Below are 8,837 nucleotides of genomic sequence, written 5' to 3'. Positions count from 1 at the left end.
GCGCTGGCTACAATGTGTAAGCGAGACGAAACGTACGACAATGCAGATACACACGAAGTTGAAATCGTGGAGCATTTAAAGTTAGTTTCGAGAGGATCCGCATTCAACAGAGTGTACGCCTATAACGTGGGTAGAGATGACGACCTCATAAACGAAGACGTATGGCAGATCGTCGACTCTTTGCCCATTCACGCGGCTAAGAGAACGGGCACCGATCACTGGAAGCGAATACTAGAATAGTTAAAGTCAGGAAATAATACCACAACGTTACCCTTTACTAGCACTCCACTCTCAGTGGCTCTATACTCCGATTATGTCGTGGACAACGATGGAGACATATTCTTTACCAATAGAGCGATCCAGAACTACGACTTGTACGACGCGACACTCTATGCCATGAACACCCTGACGCTGTTCAACGAAACGGCTTGTAAAGTCGAACCGTTACACTTGATGGTGAAAGAGGAAAACGCGAGAATGGGTTTATGTATGCCCCTACAGCCTTTCGTGAGACCGAACCGCACGTACGTGGACCGTTGGACCAACACGTGGAAAAATTTGGAAACGGAGATTAGCTCGCGTGTCTTGTTCCCCCTGATGATATGGGCATTGAGCCTAAAGGTCATGAAGGATGACGTCCAACGATACGACGTGTACGCCATAAGTAATGCGAAACACTTGTACAACATCTTTAACAAGGGAGGCTCCATCGACCGAGAAGATTTGGAAAGAAGTGTAGCCTTAATTAAGGCGACTAAGGTCGCTACTCGCAAAGTGTTCATGGCAAATGACAGGTACGGAGACTTAGTGGCAGGCATGGGTAGCGACTTTGGTCTAGTCCCCAAGGTGATGATAGCTCAAATGGCTAGATTCCTAGAAGGCCTGATGGACTACACTACACTCTCAGATAACGGCTTTGATCGGAGCCCGATTGTGCACCACTGCTACGTCTTGGACGACGCGTCGGCTCTCTTACAGGTTACCAAGAAATACGAACTGAGCGACGGGGGAGTGCAGATTCATCCTCTTTGGACCGAATACTACACCGTCGTCCATCTAAAGTTGGGTAAAATTTCCTACGCGTACGGTAGCGACGGAAACTCGGCATCACTGGACACAATAGGCGAGGTCTTTTGTACCAACGCTCTCAACACGCTCTTTGCCAAGATAGACGAGACCGCTGTGCTACCGTCGAGCATAGCCACGGACAACAAAGTCACGGAATGGAACGATTTTTATTCGATATACATAGCCGAAAACGCTTTCTCGAGCCACGGACTCACCTCGCGACGCACCGCGAAAAACGAGATCGTCACGGTGCACAGAAAGATCGGCTACGAGAGCTTTTCCAAACTGGCGCCCAACGTGCGAACGCGACTCTTTAGGGATCTGACTGACGTCAAGGTTCCGGCGGTGGTCGAGCTGCTGAAAGAAGAAGAAGGAGAAGGGTTTCACCCGCGCTACTTGCTCCACAGGCTTACGATAAATAATTTCGGTCGAGGAATACTCTTGACGTCTTACGAATACAACTTTTTGAAAATAATCTCGAAGCCGTCCTCGTATGTATAGATAAAATAAGGATACAGTGCTGTCCTACGACGCGGGTTACATAAACGAGGTTTTGAACGCGCGGAAGCCCTACGACGAAAAGAGGTCTTCCCGGCTCTACCTCCCGTTTTGGGGCGAGAAGCTCGACGGCATGCACACCGACACTCGCTTTGCCGTGTCGTGCCACAAATTCTTGGAGTACCTCAACGCGGAGCAGACCTCCGTCTTCTTCCAGAATCTTTCCTCGAACGTTGTAGTCTCTAGACCCCCCCTAAAACGAGCCAACGACGCCGTGCTGCTGGCGGTGCGAGACTCTGACCGCGTCGTCAACACCGTCTACGGACCGAGTCCCTGCTCGCTTCTGTTGACGAGAGACGATCAGGTGTTGGGCAATAAAATCGCGGCCTACCGCTTTCATAATGTGTCTTGGTTAAAGCTCGACCTGCACGCTCTCAAGAAGAGGCCCGATCGAGCTATCTTCCGACCAAACATTTACGTGTTGGACGGAGACGACAGGGTCTTGTGCACCTTGGACTATTTGATTTGCAAGGTGGGTTACTACACCAACTGGTCCCCAAACGACGAGAGCATATCCGATTTTCTCGTGAAGAAGGTAGACTACCCGCTCGTAGACCGAAGCGTCTCGGGTCTCTTCCGTATACCCCGCTTCGGGAAAAGAGCAGACTACGTCGCCTCTCTCGTTGCCGCCATATCGAACTGTCAGAGTAATCTAAAAGTTCGCAGGCGGCACGACTTGCCAGTTTTTATAGCCATGACTTGGAACTCGCGACCCGCCTCGATTCGATGGATACAGCAGAGCGGGCGCCCTTGGATACTCTCCGACTACTTGACCTCTAATGTTTATCGCGCCGTGTCGTTCGATTTAGAACGCGTACAACCAGAGAGTCTGGATTACTTTAGACGCATCTTTGACCTTTACCAATCGACCGCCGTAATAGACCAGATGATCGACGCATGCATAGCCTACGGCGGTGACGTTTTTGCAGCGATCATGTCCTCTTTCGAAAGCCGGGCCGAAGAGCGGATCGATTACGATTCTTTGAGCGCGGAGACTCAAATAACGGTACGGGTAACGTCGATCGCGGCCCTTCGCGGGGAGAAAGAGACGGTGCTGACGCACCACGAACTCTCCCCAGAAGCGGTCGACAGGCTCTACAGCACTCGACTACTCGAGGTCGGACTGGTGGAAAAGGATCCCGTCAACGTAACGGTCACGCCCAACCACGTCTTTACCACGCTGAACGACAGCGTGAAGAATGCGCAGAGATCCGAACGACTCACGGCCGAGAGTTGGGGGGAGGTCTACGAAGAAGAAGAGGAAGAAGACTACGCCGACTCGCCCCCGCCTCGATCGAGCCGCAGTTGGTACGTGTCGTGTCCGGCCCAAGTCGAAGAGTTTCAGGACCAAATATACAAACTCAAAAAGGAGCGCGAACGACTACAGACCATTTACGAAAACCTCGTGACCTATCTGTGCGAATTCATGTGGAACGGGATACCCACCGACGGCTCTTGGGCTAGAGCAAAGTGGAAAACAATCGAGGCAGGTGGGGCTCCCAAGGACGAAGAGGAGGATTTGCTACGTTTCGTAGATGGTCGGGGCGACGCAAAAGTGGAAGGAATGGTTCTACCTCACTTTAAAACAGACGAACACGTGGTAGTCACACCCGCTAAAATATACCTGTTGAGACGCATGTCCCACAACTTATTCGTAGCGGCCAAATACTCGAACGCGGCGTCGGTGCTCCGGTCCCTCGTGTACGACCCCTTGTACGGAGATAACCTGGTCTGGTGGGGCGACACCGACGGTAGCGTGTTGTCTAGCAAGTGGGTGCGCATGGCCTTGTGCTTGCAACTGCTCTACGGCAAGAGCACCCCTGCGACCAACGATCCGCAATCGGTCTTCAAGAACGATTGCGTGAAGAGGTACGCTCTGGAAGCCGCGTGTGTAGACAGATCAATCTACAACATGTTTACTTCTTTGATCTTTTCGCGTCCTTGCGGACCGGCGTCGTCCTATCCCGCCGACTTTACGCGAGACATTGGCGATGATCCAGCGAAAATCACCAAGTTTAAGGAAAGGTTTAAGCAAACGCTACACTCGTGGCTCTCGACCAGAACGTCGAAGGTTCTACGCGACAAATTTAGATGTATAGACAACGAGTTGCGAGGCTTCGACTGGCACGCCGACTGCACCTGCGACCTGGACCGGAGATGCAGGATCGTAAAGGACCTGACCAACATCAACCTATGTCTATATAACGGTTGTATGGAACTGGTAGAAATCGAACCCCGGCTCTTTACGTTACGGCACCTGGTCGGGTCTGTGTCTTTCGACCAGTCGACGGCGATCTGCAGAGTTCCAGAGAGCTACAGCATCATCGCAGTCAACCTGTTGCTACGTCGTCATCGGTGCATAGAACGCCTTGAATTTTCGTCCGAACTCGTCGCTTCGCCACATTTTGACTTTGTTCTGGAGAGCTTGGCCGACAATGACGGTGTCACCAAATTTGGCATTCACAATCTACACGGCGAATATCTGAACGAAGTGTTTGACGCGGCTTCGCGACTCGGCAATTTAAGGGAACTGTGTCTGGTGGATACCGTACTACGTCGGGACGTTGCAAACACCTTCAAGAGAGCTCTAAGATACAATCCATGGATCGAATGCGTGGAGCTCATCCGAAATTCTGTCGAGGGTAACGACGAACTTTTCCTAACCACGTTAACGATGCTACCCAAACTACGCAAATTTGTCTACGACAATAACAGTGTGCACGAAGATGCCATCTACCACCTTGCCACGTTGATGGAGCGAGACACCTGCCTCCTCGAAGAACTCAGACTATCTAGGTGCTTGCAAGAGGAGAGTACCGGCGTGCGATTTTTTGAGGCACTGGGCGAAAATTCGACTTTAAAGGTTCTCCAACTAAAGGCCTGCCTACTATCCAACGAAGCGATCGACAACCTGACGGTCGCGCTAAAGAAGAATCGGCGACTCGAGAGACTGGAAGTGATCTACTCTCGAATGGAAGGGGATTGGATCGCACCGATAGCCGAGGCGCTACGCGTGCATAATCGGACGCTCAAGAGACTCGACCTCGAGGCGACGAACGTGTGGCCGGAGCGATGCGTTCTCCTACTCGAAGCCATGAGCAAAAACTCGTCTCTAGTCGAAGTGAATCTCGGCTATCTCTGCGGCATAGCCGAGGTCTTGGAAACGATCGTGGAGCGAGGTTTACAAGATCGAATTCGTATTGGAGTCGTCGGCACAGTGATGGGTCATGCTCTGTGTGATCTGCGGGCCGTGAATCTTCTCTCGACCATTACGAACCTGACCGTAAACTATAGCGGCATCGGTGCGGTGAGTGCCTATTCGAAGCTACTGTTTCATTTTGCGGCACAGTCGACTGCCTTGAAGGTCTTTAAGGTCAACCTGCTGCCACTCATCTACAAAGAGACCTGCGACAGTATAACCGAATTTTTACGATCCACGACGACGGTCGAAACCTTTCATTTCAAGTCTCTCATGAGCAACCTCACCATGGTGGACAGCGTCATGATGGCGATGGCAGAGAACCGAAGCGTGGTCGAGTGGTCTTGTGCAGACTGCGTGATTTACCCGCAAAGTCTACCGGTTCTGCTCCATATGCTGCGCACCAACAAGACGCTCGCGTACTTGGAGATGTCGGCATATTTAACTGCGGAAGACTACGGGCAAATTGCGTCCGCCATGTTTAAGAGTATTCTCAGACTCGATATGCAAAACGCATACGAGGACTTTGGAGTTGGCGAGGTGCTTCGCCAAAACCTTCTGAGAATGAACAGGGCCGTCGAGTTTGTAACCGACCCGGAGGACTTTGTCGAGTGCGAGTGTGTACGTGACTTTGAAGACGTGCTGGACACCGCCTCGTTTGCAAGGCACTTCGCTCAGGCTCACCCCCAAGACAATAGCCGCTTGCCATCGATGTTGGCGCGCGCCAAGCGGTCTATCAAAGAACGTTTTTTCGAATTTAGCGGAATTTGCAGAGACAAAGTCCCGCTGTGCGAGTCGAGTGGCAAGCCTATTCTAAACTACGAGTGTTGGCAGCACGTCTTTTCTTTTCTCGCTCTCAACAACGTGGTGTGGTGAATAAAAATGTACAATTCGTACTCTACTTGGTGGTGTATTTATCGACCTAGCTAGAGCAACAAGTCTGCTCTAGAGTAGCATTTATTAGGCCCTCTTCTCATTAATGGCATTGGTAAAAATATTAACCCGTACCGATGAGTTGACCTTTCTAATTACTGATACCGACACGATCGATCTGATATCAGAATCAAATAGTTCTTGCATAGATATATAAAGATGCATGCACGCACAATGTCTACTGGCGCATGCATCTCTTTTCATCTATGCTTTCTTTTACCCGAGAAGGTGTGCAAGCATGCTTTTAAAGCGTTGCCTCGAGCCCAGCTTTTTTTTTTCTGGGCGACGGCCAGAGTTTCTAGAGCGCACAATCGTCTGCCTCGATACAGGCCGACAAGTGTTCCAGACCACTCGGGCCGTCGTCTTACGTAACTATTAACATTTAATCAAACTAAAGGAGAGAGCATAAAGATCTTTATTTGATGTCCTTTAGCTTCAAATACGAGGCGACCGCCTCCCAACATTCTCTGTTTAAAAATGGAAAGGCACACACAGACATTTCACTGTCACATATTCTTGCCAGTTGAAAAAAGTTTTCACGAATTTAGCGGCGAGCCCGCGCCAAGACGTCCACTTCACTCGAGTTGACATTCACACAACAGCCGTCCTTGGGCGTAGAAGGTGATGGGGCGCTTACATCGCAGAGCAGAGCGCACGTCGTACATGTCCGGAGCAGCATCCGCGACGCTTGGATCGGCCACAAACTCTGCGGCCCTGTTCAAGAGCCACCTGTTGTGTCGCACTGCCTCTTGTATGACAAACACTCCCGATCCTCCGGGGCGACGGTTGTAATCATCTTTTCGCAGCTCGACACATCGGAGCCGAGGGTTCAGTCCGTCGAAGCCAGCGTAATAATCGATGCCGCGTGGCGTCATCGACATGCACAGTTTAATAAACGTCTCGTTGTTTTTGAAAACTTTGTAGAGACTTCGCAGGGCTCCCGAGCTCGCGACGACACACTTCAACCATTCGAACGATTCTAGTCCGTGGTTTTCCGATAAGCCTTCCAAAACCGTCTTTACGACCGACTGGCGTTCTTGTCCACACGTGACTAGAGTGAGCGTCTTCAGAGTCTTAGAGTCTCCTATGAAAGCGGCCACCTTTTCAGCCACACTGTTCAAAAAGTTGGAAAAGATATATACGTGTTGCACGTGCGGGGAGGCGCGGAGGGCGTCAAACGTCTCACCGAGGTATTGGTGAACCTCGCGTGACATTCCATGTTCGATGGTTACGTATTTAAATTGTGCCAATAATTCTACATTTATGCGGCTATTACACAAAACGGCCAAATGTAAGCGCTGGCACTGACCTCGGTCGATGGCCAGCTGCGCCAATTCGCCGAAATCTGTCACGTAACCAAGCCTCATGACTTGTAGGCTCTTGTTGATGGATAAACCTCTATCAAAACCCGTAGGCTGCGCGTAGACAAGGCTATGTTATCTCTTAGATTAATTTCGATTAAAGACCGATTATGCGCAACGGCCTCAGCCAGATAGGATGCCGTATCGTCGGAGAAAGTTGAAAAGTTGACAAGACAATGGATATGAAGTAGTTTCAATTTAAGCTTAAACAAAGTGACTCATAGAAGGGATTATATAAATGAACATTTTCGTGGTAGTCGTATCAGCAAGCCAGCACAGGACAAAGACTGTAAGTTTCGTCTCAAAATGTTTTCTAGAAATTAATTTATCTTCAAAGTCTGGTCACTGATAACTGTCGAGTGTTCGTGGAACTGATCTTACATTCACGCGAGTCTCATCGGCAAGGTCAGATGTCGAGCGGTAACGCGAGATAGAAATATGCAAGGTTGGTTGTTATTCGAGTGGTTTTTGACGTCAATGCTACTAATAGCTCGCCGCCAGAGAGTCACATGGGCTGTGAGAGCGGGGGTCTTAGTGAGGTATAAAACGGGCGACACGACACGCCCGACACGACACCGACTACAAGCCTACCCTCTCCCTCGCAGCAACGACAGGACTACTACTACTGGCAGACATGGAGTCCAGGCGATTTCCAATGCCGACGGCACGCCTAGAAGCTCCGGGCCATCATCTGAAGACGCTGGTGAAAGCAACCTTCAATCATTCGACCATACCAGCCTCGACCAGTATGAAAGTATTTGAAAGTTTGAAGCGAAAGAAAATGACCAAGGACAAAGTGAAATTCATTCCCGGCGTCGTTCCGAGGACGTGGAAGGAGATGCCGCAAAACTACGACCTCCTAACGGTACCGGTGAAACCATCTCCTTCTCTTATCATTTTATTAATTCATTTCGCCATGTGGTCCATAGCTAATCTGGACAATTCTCCCGTTGATTCTTTAAGGCATTTATTCATCGATTACCTTAACGAAGAGGTGGCCCGCATGATGAGCGAGAGACATGTAACGAAGGAATTGTTAAAGTTTCTCGAGGATTCTGTAGCGTCGGCCCCCTATTCCGTTTGGCTGCCGGTGGACGGAGACTCCAGCGAAAATTGGGTATTTTATCGTGGCGCACGTGAAAAACCTAAACACGTCGTGCAACCTCTTTTGCTCACTCACTATCAAGGGTATGAATGCAATCGCGCCCACGCTGTTTTAAATATGTTTAACGGCTACAAGGGTAAAGTATTTTATCCTTATAGCTACACGTTCAGTCACGATAGCAGAGATAAAACTAATAAGGTAATTCTCCTGCAATATTTCATCTTACCAGCGCTAACGTCGTTGACGATGCGCCGAGAACTCGCCGAGTTTATTGGCTTAAGTATTAATATTGAAAAGGATAGGGCCCTCATGGTAAATTACATTTGCGAATCCATTAAAACATTGGTGTATAAATCTGTGTTTTTTTATTCGTCGGAATTTAGTCAATGCGTGAATGTAATTGCAAATATTGAAAGTCGGAAAATGACGGATAGAAAAAAATCTAAATTGGCGCAACTCATAGAGTATCCGAACATTTTGACCGATCCATGGGTTTACATCTCCGGGGTCGGCCTATCAATTGGGGACTTTGATGTTGCAGAATTCTCTAGAGGACTTTTTTATTCCACGGAGTACGAGTCTGTCGCTCGGGAGACATCGGAATTGATGACAT

The sequence above is a fragment of the Ixodes scapularis genome, unplaced genomic scaffold (assembly GCF_016920785.2).
Source record: "Ixodes scapularis isolate PalLabHiFi unplaced genomic scaffold, ASM1692078v2 ptg001041l_1__unscaffolded, whole genome shotgun sequence".
Classification (NCBI taxonomy): Eukaryota; Metazoa; Arthropoda; class Arachnida; order Ixodida; family Ixodidae; genus Ixodes; species Ixodes scapularis.
The sequence above is the reverse complement of the archived record's forward strand: the minus strand, read 5'-3'. Positions refer to the sequence as shown.